At 38.0% G+C, this 12,923-nt stretch overlaps 1 protein-coding gene across 3 annotated transcripts in view; it reads right to left on the reverse strand.

The window, feature by feature from the left end:
- Nucleotides 1-12,923, reverse strand: part of slc12a5a (solute carrier family 12 member 5a) — a gene marked incomplete at its 5' end in the record, with an annotated part of 169,115 nt that overhangs the window by 97,489 nt on the left and 58,703 nt on the right. The gene's annotated exons all lie outside the window — the stretch shown is intronic.

A 12,923-nucleotide genomic window follows, 5' to 3' on the forward strand; every position in this document is an offset into this window, starting at 1 on the left:
TTTTTTTTGCCTTTTTCACTCCTGATCTTGATCTCTCCCACTCACAGATACAAAAAAACACTCACTCTCCCCTGCTCAGATGATGTTGCTCAGTCACTGTAGCTGCCAAACTGATTGTATATTAAAGCAGTAGTGTGATTTTTTTTCTACATCTATTTCTCCCCTCCCTGCCTCCCTCTTCTCATCCTGGTTGTCAGACAGAGGTGATTGGGGAAGTGGAATTGATGTTGTGAAAGAGAAAGCAGGTTGTAGCCTTGCAGCTCTGATGTTTGCTGTCCACAGAGGTGCATTATACATCGGCTTTTTCTACCTGTCAGCTTTGTAACAAGCCGCCGTGCACACTCCCTTCTTTAATGTCAGATGCAAATAGAGCCTACGTTTCCTTCAAGGGTTGAACAAGCCCTATCAACATCATCTGTATGCAGTTATGATAGACATGAGGGAGCCATGTACTTGTGGAAAAACACACTGTATCAGCAATACAGTACGGTTTACTATTTGCAAAAATGCAAACACACACCTGTCTCTCTGCTCTCAGCTAACAATACAGAGCATGGTTCTTTATCATTTACATTTTGCCATTCAATCAACACTTTAGAGTGTAGAGATGTTTGGTTCCAATCGAGATGTTGAATGCCGTCGGCACAGCATTGAAGCCTCGCTGTCAATTAGGCCAGTCTCATTTTGATGCATGCAGATTCATTTTGATCTGGTACACTGTGTACCGTGTGCAAAGAAACGAGTGTCGTATGAAGACACTCTGCATGTGTGTGCCTGTTTTTATGCTTGTCCCAGTGGTTGTGATCCCAAACCAGTATGACAGCAATTAATCTTGGTTTTAGTCATTGTCGCGCTGATGCACAGAATAGATTTCAACAAAAAGAGAAGGAGAAAAAATATAACTGCATGCTGGGCTCTAGTGAATAAATGTATCACCGATGTCTCAAACAAAACTGGGTTTGTCAAGGTACAATTACCCTGACAGAAGAACCAATACCTTGAAGCTTGGCAATACATTTCTCTACTGAGCTGTGTGTACAGCTTTTTTCATTAGTACTCACACCATAGCCAGCAGTTTGAGACACACAAAAAATTTAATTACAATATCCACATTGGGAGAGCCTTTGCATTAACATTCAGTTGAAACATTCAGTTGGTTCAGTTGTGTCGACTTGATCATCGTCGCTGAATGTAAATTATACAATGCATAGTTTAAGGCAAGCAATCTGGCGGTTAAATGTGCATGAGCATGACATGAAATCATGCTGATTATTATTATAACAGTTCACTGGTTACACAGTTTTTTTAAATGACACGGCGATAAACTGCTTTGAAGAAAACAGGACATTTGCATTATTTACTATAATGATGGGTACTTTGCTGATGTAGGTTTATATCATGAACTCTGATGGTAGTGTACCCACAAACCTAGTAAAGCACTCCATTTCATGTATCACTGCTGATGTATGTAGATGTAGTACTGATCCATACCGTAAATAAGAGTCCTTTCATGCAACAGTCACTGTCGGCTATTGTCATTGCATTGCATTGACTCCACAATGACTGTGGTCATTAGTGCTATCATTTGGATGGATGGGGCGCTAGTAAATGGTTAACTTCATTTTGTGCTGTCTATAACAAGCTTCTGTGTGGCTGCAGCATAAAGCACAACAATCTAATATATACAGTAACATCAACTCAGAGTTTAGATATTCATATAAAAAGTTCAATCTCAGGATGAACGCTGCAGCTTAGGTTGTAAATCCAGTGGTGCAACATGCAAAGGAGGGGGCAGAGAAGCTCGCACAAGTGCTCCCATGTGCACTCTCCGGTGCAAAAAGTTGGCACAGATTGAGTTTGCGTGGAACAATTCTTGGTACTACCCATGGAAGTTCGGTACCAAACCCTAGCTGCTACACTACAATGCCGCATTATCACTGCAGCTGCTTAAAAAGAGCATCTAATCACTCAAGCCCCCACCTGTAGACCAGTTTCCTTTAAAGAAAGTGGGGTTATCATCACCACCAATGCTCTCTCTCTCTCTCTCTCTCTTTCTCTCTCTCTCTCAGCAGGTTTAAATGTCACAGCCTGGACACCTTAAGTGTGCAAGCTCTGAACTCACACATATTGATATAGCTGTTCCACGTGACCTGGAAATTCATGAAATGAAACCTTAATTTTGCTAATAAAACAGCTGACATTAGCTAACAAACTGCCAAATCTCTGCAATATTTTTGAAGCAATCTGTTTTCATACAACTCCATAGCTAGCCAAAGTTAGCCTGATAATGACTGATATCACTATTCAACCCAATAGAGCTCAACAGTATTGTCCCAAAGAGAAAATTGTTTTCATTATCCGCATCGGAAAAAATGATTACCAGCCATAATGTCTTAACCATCTAATGTAGACTTACCACGAGCTATGAAATTGTGGAACTACGGTTTGTATGCTCCTGTAGAAGCCACAGGTCTGTATGATATCAACCTTGTTTAAGGAAAACATGTTTTAGTCGCAATCTCGTGGAGAAGTTCTGCACTACCTACAGTCCTAAGTGGAAGAGCAAAGTGGACGGTCACTGTTAAGCTCTTTTGCCAGAATAAAACGTTTGGCATTTTGATTGAGAAGAAGTCAAAAAATAAATAGGCCTAAGTTTTTTGTTTGATTATGTTGTAGTCTGTCAGTATTTCACTGTATAAAAGTGATGTTTTTGATCAAATTATTACATTTTCAAATATTATTAAATAGGTACAAATACCTTGTCTTTTGACTTTTTAAAGACCGGATACTGCAGGTAAGGGACTTGACCTGACCAAGATAAAGTGACTTGGGACTTGAACCCAATGACTGGTTTCTGGAGACACATTCTCAATGTTCTCAAATACTAGAATATATTTCATTTTGTTTTTCATTATCCCGTTCAATTCAAGCCATCGGAAAGTCTAATGAATGCAACTAAAAAAAAGTCTGTGGGCACTATTCTGTGCGTGTACTGCTGACTCACTCAGGCATCTGAAGGCTTTCTTATTTCTTAAGCAGCATGGCTTGCTGACAACTTAACAGTGTCTTGTCTACAAACAGGGCCTTGTTATTGGATTAGCCCAAACCCTTACAACTCTCACACACTGCCAAAAGCAACTATTCAGCTACAGTATGGGAGGTAGAGGCAGTGAAAACATACCATAGTAGATGCATGTGATATAACAATGTTACTAAAATTGGGACCTTTCTTCTGAGCGCCTGTATGTGTGTGAGAGAGCGTAAAAATACATGCACTGAGCCTAGGGGCATTGTAGTCAAAAGCCAGAGTCAGTGAAAATAAAAATAAAATATGGTGTAGCTACTACAAGAATGCGGGTTTGACAGTGTGCGTTTGATTAACGGACAGACAGAAAGAAAGACTGACCGAGAGACGGAAGTCAAGAGGGGTAATGACAAATAAGAGGATTTAATAACTAAATACAGAAGCATGAGTCATTCCTTTTCCTATTTGTTATATGTGCCTGACTACATGTGAGAGCCGGCATTCATGTGCAAACATGATTTGTGTGCAATTTCATTTGTATACCATGTTAGAGGAGTATTCCCTCTAATTATTCATGTTTGAGAAAACAATTTTCAAATGGGTTTTTGAAACGGAAAGGCTAGATTTACATTTTCAAGGGGTTCGATTGCAGGCTCTTTAAATGTCATGAACTTAGAGTCTGGCTCTAAACAGGAGTCAGAATGGGACCTGTGTTGAGTAATGTTTTGCCTTAGCAAGTGGAGCCATGCTAAGGTCATATTGACCTGGTCTGCTCTACTCAAGAGCCTACTAATGAAGCAGAGAAACTCTCACTCACTCACTTTTAATGATGACAAGCCATGGTCAGAAGAAATTCAGTTATGTTTCTGAGCAGGGCTTTCTGACCTCTTGTGACCTTGTGTCATCAGAGGGAGGAGGGTGCTGGGCTTCAAGAGATACACGGGGTAAATGGATGTGAGCTAAGTCATAAACGAAGAGAAGAAGAAAGAACTCACATGGGATTGGGGGGGAACCGTAAGGTCTCTTAATGACTCTTTCAAGTGATAAGAAAGATTTTGTGCATCTAAACTAGACAGTAGTAGTTAATCTAACATCATACACTAAAGTGCAGCACAACGCAAAGTAAAATAGACACAGGATACGCTAGGATTTGGTTTCGATTGCATAGACACTGATTCTGCTTTTTGATTATCAAATTATGCAGGTCCTGTAGTATTATATTATTTAAGTAAGAAAAAGCACCAAAGTTTTGTATGTTGAAGACAAAATCCCCTTTGTATTTAAAATGGAATAGTTTGCCATATGGAAAATTATGCTTATTTGTTTTCTCACAGAGTGTTAGTTAAGAAGGTCATGTCTGTATGGTAAATATGAAGGCTGGAAACTGCTAGCCTGGCTGTGTACAAAACTAACCAAATCTGCCTACCCTTCCAAAGCATGTTACATCTCGTTGTTCTGTACAAAAAAACAAAATGTAAAAATGAGAAGTTGTAGTTTTACGGAGGCTGTGTGCCAAATATCTCCACATAATACTTCCAGAAGTCTCCACTTGCTGCTAAACGTTACTTCCTGATATTTGACTACTGTTTTTAAACACTATTTTTATGTTTTTCTACTAAAGATTGTGATCCATGTCAAGGGCACATTTCCATTGACTTGTGATGAACAATAATTTTCTTTCTGATTCTTATTCTAAGAACATTATGTTTGTCACATTTTTGAGTACTAGTCTACCTGATTGAAACAGACATGCAAGGACGCTTAAAAGATTAATGTGAAAATGCATAGGTCCAAACTTGGTTTTCAGGAATCAATTACTGCAATCAAAAAACTAATAAATCCTAAAGTCTTATTAATTTGGGACCAGTTCCAGATTTTTTTAGTACCAGACTATAGGACATACAGAGGTTACACTGCTACACACTGCATCACAGTGAGCGGCTCAAGGAGCTTGGGTTGTTAAAGGATGAAAGCAAGAGAAGATAACCACTTTCAACCTACAGTATCAGTAACAGAGCCTTGTCTCCTCTAGTGTTGTGGTGTCTTGGACTCCTGCCAGATCATTATGGTCTGTCTGAGCACTTCCAAACCTTGACAAGGGCATGCAGCAGTTTACAGCATCCAGCAGCTATAAAACCTCAAGCTGTGGACACGTAGCAAATTCAAAAGACAAGACTACACAGGAAACAAAAAAGCTAAAAGGTTGTGAGGCTAGAAGGGTGTCAAAAGTTTTTTTTAAATGAAACAGCATCCGTAATATTCTCTCTGAATTCCCTCAGTTTCTGAAATTTAAAAAATGTTTTGAGTGAGGTACTTACACTTAAATAATGCAATACAGGCTTTCTTGATCTGTCAAAAAAAAAATCACAGACAGAAAAGCCTCAGTCAGCATTAGACACATCTATTCCAAAAAGTAGGTTTGTGTTTGCTTCACAAAAACATAGCATTGGATTTATTTCCACATTAATACAATCTTGTCTTATGTGTTTTTAAGTTTATAGTTAATCCGCACAAAATAGCCCACATAAGTCAAATCTGTACTTGTTGGAAGCTGCATTGTGATAAATAATGCATTTTGGTTTTCGGTCTCAGCCATTTTGGGAATGAAATATGCAAACATTAAAATGACTTCCATACACATAAAGTGAGGCTGATGTTTGGAGAGTGATGTTGCAGAGCCACAGTGAAACAATTTGAGAATGCAGTTTGGTAGCACAATACCTGAGCACTTCTGTTGATGAGTTCAGCTCGATTGTATTTCCCATGTGGCTTATTCTCTCATTCTCGACTGTAAATCTGATCAGGCTGTCTTCAAAGAACTGCCTAATATCTTCCTACGGCAAGTCCGAGGGCAAACACATATATGCACACACACAAACACTACAGGTTTTCCATTAATTTGTATGAAAATTTGTTAATATGGGCTCATGAAAATGCCATGGTAACTGTTTGAATTCAGCCGTTCTTCTGAGGGGTAATTTACAGTAGGCTGAGGAGGATAATGGATGTTGTCCAAGACAGGCTGGGTGGATTCCATCTATGGCTGTCCATCAGTTTACCTGGTGGTGCCAAATTGAATAACAAGTTCACACCCACTGTGTAAATTCCCTTTATTGAATCAACACCCTTATTCTTTTTTTATTTGTTCTACACAAGCAAATCTAATCATAGCTTGTTCCTTGCGAAAAGCTGATTTAGCAAAAAAAAGGTTCTCCATCGGTCATTCACGAATATGAGTGGCAAGCGTGACTGAGGGCCAAAAGGAAAGAGGAGGGCAGAAATCAATTTGGCCATTGTGTAAAACTTTTTTCAAAGTGTGTCCTCATTCCTGGTTCACTCCAGGTGATGGGATAACAAAATATGTTGATCATCAGAAGAGTCTACTACCTGTGTATGTTGTCAGAGATGTGTTAAGTGTTGAAACCTGCAGGGCTGACAGAACCTTTTGGCCCTCAGAGGGGTTGTCAAGTAATTAATCCGAGAATAGCCAGGGCAGTCCTGACAAACAAACCCCCACATCTGACAAGCCATGATTGCTTTGATTGAAAGACAGACATCTGAAGATGTGAGGGAGATTCTTATAGCCTCGGCAGGAAAGAGCAAGGAGATCAAAGCAGTCTGGCGATGTTCCGACACAGCAGAGCAGGCCTTTTGTTTGCTCTAAACATGTTTTATCTAATTAGGCCTGCTGGCCAATCTCAAAGCATCGTCTTTCTAATCGCCTAATCCTTCCACGGCATCCACTGCCTCTAAGAAAAAAAACCTAACAAATACTGAGGTCATCTACTCTTCAAATGCTGAGTGTGGTAAAGGCAGTGCACTGTACTGTATAGATAGATGTGGACACGTATACGTCAAGGACAGTTACATTCAATCAAAAGAAATCAGGTGAAAGCAAAAGCAGCAAATTAATAATGCTGATTTCAACTTATAATACAAGACACAGTAGACTACAGTGAAATGAAAGTGATAAGGAAGTGTCAAATCTGTAAGAAAACAAACACCATAGAGCCTTTAACATCTCAAGATTCATTGAAATCTGTACTGTACTTTCTACCATATTGGAAGGGATTAAAGCATGTGGTGTGTGCTTACCTAAATAAATTTTGTATAGTGAGATTTCTGGTGTATTATTGCTACTGTATAGTATTTGTTTTTAATCAATCATTTGATGCACCAGTCAGAGAAATCAGTGTAAAGTTTCTACATTATTACATAACTTTTACCCTTGTCTTATAGTTTGAATGTCAGACAACACATTTCTTAAGCAATTTGGTCAAATGACCTTTTAAATCAAAAGACTGACAATATTATGAGCATGAATACATAAAATTTAGCAGCCTCAGACAAATCAATCAACCTGAGGTACAGCATGTAGAGTTGGGGTAAAAAGATGTTCACATTTCTCCTTTAACTTGAGTTTTGGCCAGGTGGCAACCTCCTGGGCTGAGAAATGAAGCCAACACAGAGGTGCCAAAAACAGTTGCAGTTCCTTGATTGGCCAAGTTTCAAATAAAGTTAAATAATCATAAAATTATTTCTACTTGTGTCCCTTATTAATGAAAAAGAAAATACCACTTTATTGTGAGGGAAATGTCTCTATTCTTAGATATTTGTATTACTGATTTAAAGATATTCAAGAGTAAATGTCCCATTATTCTACATTGAAAAAGTTTAATTTCTGAATACTTAAGGTACTATAAAAACACATTGCTCCATAATTCCTTGCAATGACTGATATATTCGAATTAAGGACATCCCTGACTACAAACATAAATGGTAAAAATCAAAGCAAAAATGTCTTGTGTATGAGTCAACTTTTTCTCATGCTCTAATGACAATAAAGTAAAACAAATAATAATAACAATGAATCCTAATACAGAATTGTAGAACTTATAGAATTGCAGTACTTAAAAATCATAAGACATATCAAATCGACCCCCTAGTTATGATACTATCGAATTGAAAGGATTTTGCAGCCTATTTAGGTTGCTCTAAGAACCTAACTATTATCACTACAATCCTGTGATATTTCTTGGATAACAGGGAATAGTTTGTATGTGTATTCCTTGGGATTAAACCAGTGTCACCATTACATTGTGGCTTTATTCAGCTGCAATTTCATGCTTTACATATTTTGGTCACAATTTAAATAAAAATTGAGGATTCACTATGAAAAAATGTTTATGTAATGCTTTTAGGAAAAAAGCTGATATATCATTATCAGATTTTATAAACTCTCTCTTCAGAAATATCAGTACCAGTCGGAAAAATGTCGGTCAGGCTATAATGTCTTGTATCCTCATTGTTATCATGTGCAGCCCGATTGTAAGTTATCTTGTGATTCCACTAGTTTTGAAGATATTGCACCATGTATGGAGCTTTTCTGTGTGTGTGTGTGTGCGTGTGTGTGCGTGTGTGTGTGTGAGAGGTGGGGGGGGGGGGGGAATCTGACATCTTCCCACATTAAGAAAGGTGAACCTGACAGAACTATTGAGCTGTAGCGGCGGGCAGTCCAAGCTGAGCCCCCTGAAATGTTAGATAAAGATGTAGCAGGAAGAAAAGGAGCAGCAAGATGCACTTTGTATGACAGAGAGAGAAAGAAGGCACACACTGGTGGATAAGATGCACTGAGAGAGGAAAGATATGTTTCAAGGGCTTTTGGATTGAGTGTTGCAATGTGTACAGCAGATGTGTGTGTGTGTGTGTGTGTGTGTGTGAGTGTGGGGATGACCATGCTTATACTGCCTCCCATATATCTCCATCTCCCCAAACATCCAGCAGCAGCGCTGTATTAATTCACCTTTTTTTCTATGTATTCCATTTAAGCCACTGAGGAGGAGGAAGGAAGGAAGATATGACCCAGTTTTATTTCCTCCAAAGAAAAAAGACATAGCAACGGAGAGAGAGAAATGAAGTGAGAGAAGAAGAAGAAGAAGAAGAAGAAGGGGAGCGGGGAGCATCGGCCTGAATGAGAATATAAAGTAATGAGGTCTCATTTCCATACATGGCTCTACATCTTCTGGCTTATCCGCAATGATCACCACCCCAGATTGGTCAAACCAGAATAATATCGAGGCAAGCTCTCCTATGAGAACAGTTTCCTTACAAGACTCTGAGGCTTTTCAGCTGTTTTTCTATGCTGATGTGACACGTTCTGCCGCGAACATGCGTGCTGTATTAAAAACAAAAATGACAAAATGAAACATTATTAATGAACACGATGGATGGATGTTGTGGTTTATGACCATCTGTGATAAATTCACGGCAGGATGCAACTTAACATTTCCTTGTTTTAAGACGTGTGTTCGGCTGCCATTGCGTCAGTATCCGTAGCATCTATATCAACACCACCTTCACCTGCTGCGCTCTGATGAAATCTCTCTGTATGTCTCTGTTTCTCCCTCCACCGGTTGCGGAGAAGTGTGTACACTGTTAGTATTTTGTGCATCCTTCATCTTCATGAACCTGTCTATTCCCTCCTAGTGTATTAATAATTAGATATATGCTACATGGAGTATTATGATATATATTTTAGGGTTAATGTTATGAGTAATAGTAACCGTTTTTCTCTGGTGGCCTGAAATAATCACATGGTAAGACCTATTTTATGTCCATGTGTGAAAAAAAATACTCAACAAATGAAAAGCACTAAGTATTTTCTTATTTTATGAAGAACTTTAGTGCAAAATGAACATAACATGCAAATATCAGAGCCGAAAGAGTCGTCCAAATGACGTAAATATTATCACAATGCAGTTCTGCGGCTAGTTTTTCAACGTTGTGATTGAAGAGTTCTAGAAAGGCATTTTTATATTGTTATGATGATATAGATATCTGGGGGTCCTACTGGGTATCACAGTTTTGATTATGAACCCACAACTGTAAAGTGATAAACCCTCAGGTATTTTAGATAACATTTTGAGTAAGTGTGCTTGTTATGGTCAATTGTCAATAAATAATAAAATAAAGGAATTCTTCAATAGATGCCATTGTGTATCATGAAAACTTGACAGAATTTAACAATATGAATATTTTGATATCAAGACCACTAAGTTATCATTTCTTTTTGGAGCTCAGTGATCTCATTTACCATCTTCTTATTAAATCTGGCCCATAATGTTTAATTTTACACACCATTGTACAAATATGGCTATCTACTTGACCTGAGTAGCTATGTATACAGTACACCTAATAATACAAGAGTACAAGAGTACAGAGACCTAAATAAATTATCTAATGGTAGTTTTACAATAAGAAGCACTCTAGCACCTCTCAAACACTGCATCAATAAGATGGTAGATGATGTCAAGAACACCAAGGTACTGTAGGCAGTTCCTTACTTGGAGCAACATACTAAAGGTTTTTGTAGGCTGTACATGTAAGCTGCTTTAGAGCACAGAACATCTGTTTACGTCAGAAAGGAGACACTTGACTGAGATGGAAAGGGAGCGATTTATCCAGTGTAACACAAATCAATGTTTGGTTCAGGCTTCACAGAAACATGATCAGAGGGATTATCTTAGTACGGAGCCGGCAGCTGTATTTGGTAAATTTGTGTAAATGAAATGCAGTGGATGTTGTGTCAAAATAACAAAGACTATTACATGAGTATTCAATAATAAGTTTGAAAGGTGAAATTATATCAGAGTTTCTGGCAGAAATCTATTTTTTTGTGTCACAATATATGAATTTGGTCCTGTTGTATAACATTTAATAGTGTTCTATCTGCAGGAAGGTTTTACAGGGATATTGCAAAATGTGTGGGCTTTAAGATTTTTATAGACTTTCTACTGTTGCTGCCACTAATTCTGCACACACAGACGCGTACACACACACACACACACACACACACACACACACACACACACACACACACACACACACACACACACACACACACACACACACACACACACACACACACACACACACACACACACACACACACACACAAACACACACACACACACACACACACACACACACACACACACACAAAACATCTCTGTGCAGATAGTCTTTTTGGCTGTGTTTGCTGTTAGCATAGGACTAAACACTCCTTTAATGATCTAATTTTATGGTCCTGATGCTAAGTATTTTGAAATAAACATGCCTGAAAGTTGCCAATCATGGACTAGTTTAAATGAAACAAAAATTGTCTTGTTGAATCTTTACTCCTTAATCTCTTTAATACTCATAAGTAATCACCAAAACTTTTTGAGTGTGGTCTGCATTCAGTAGACACTGGTGAAATATGAAAAATGTACATTTTTAAAAGATTAACAACTGCCAAGTGCCAACAAACGTTGGCAGAAATTGTCAAACAGGTGTAATTTAATAACGGTGTTCCATTTAGATGTGTGAGGTCCCTGCTAATGTGCCTGCTGGCTCACTGGCACCACGAAATGGAATGAAGCCATAAATAATCTCAAGATGTTTGCAGTGAAAAATCATTAATTAAGGGAGTTTCAAAGGATAGTTAAAGAGCATCTTAATTTTCTGAACAAGGGATTTAACTTAAGTGATGCAGTAGAGGACTTTTTTTTCAGTACATTGTGATGTCACAGATGGTTGGACATGCAACAGACTTAAGTAGTTTATTTTATAAATTTTATTCCCAAACACTTTTTATATAGTGGATTTCCGGAAGGGGTTAAAACCAGCATTAATCAATATATTGATATTAGAGTAACATTGATTCAAGTAAAAATACCTGTAACATGTAACTGCTAATGATACCAAAGTCTTAGAGTTAACACTCAACTCTGCAGTTCTTTGAAGCTTCTTTCTTCTTTTTGCTTAACATTTTTATTTTACAACATGTAGATTTACTGTATCTTTGAGTCTGAACAGCCCTCACTCAATCTTATAGTCAGCAGTTAAAAGCGTTAAAGCTCTGATAAAAGATGTGTAGGCTACCTGCCTTGCACCAAATGGCAGACTCCTCAGCAATGGAGAAATACAGATTTTTCTCAGAAAAGTTTGCTCAGCTTGTTTCTCTGATAACTAAGAATCAAGATGTCCGATGACTAAAATCCCTCATTCAGTTAAAATATATAGTTAAAAATTACCCAAATCTTTAAAACACAGCTTCTGGATGAGGCATGCACAACGGGGATATGACACCATAGACAGGTGACCAAATGTAATGGACTGTTACTTTGAATAGAATTAAAGATTTCTTGGGTGTGAACATTGTTGGAAACATTTGGTATGCTATTTGTTAACATAATATAGGTCTAGTAATTTTTAGCCATTTTTAATGTAAACAAGTTATCCCTAATAACTTTATAAACCATTTACTGTAAATAGTGGTATCTATCAAACAGAAAGCAAGGGTATTCGCCCGTACATATTTAGCAGCCAGGTGTGATCTCTGTCTGTTTTTTAACGCACTATTTCTCATAAAAGGCAACAGGATATGAGGTCCAGATCTAGTGAGCTTTTAAAATAGGCCGTTTATCTGCTCTCCTGTACACGAGCAGCTGCAAAAACTTATGGGGCATGCACAAGCAGGTCAGCAATTACGAGAGAAAATGTTTTGTGACAAGAACTAAGGAAAAATAGCTAATACATCACGCTACAGATGAAAATACAAATTATCCTATTTTATTGTACACAGAACAACTGTTAGCTTATGTAATTTGTCCTGTTTGTATCTGACATTTCTAAGAAACTTCTCCTTCATTCATGTGCTTTATGTGCAATAGATAAGCTCCAAAGACATGTGTTCCTCATGGAAGGTCACCTCATTACCCATTCCCGCATTAAGCAATCTGATGTCAATTTTATGCCACAGTGACCTTTGTTTCTATTTCTGTCTGTTCTGCAGTGCACCTATAGGCTAGTTCTCACTAAGCTGACATTTTCACAACAATACTTGCACTCAAGGGGG

This window comes from Echiichthys vipera, assembly GCF_963691815.1.
Source record: "Echiichthys vipera genome assembly, chromosome: X".
NCBI lineage: Eukaryota > Metazoa > Chordata > Actinopteri > Perciformes > Trachinidae > Echiichthys > Echiichthys vipera.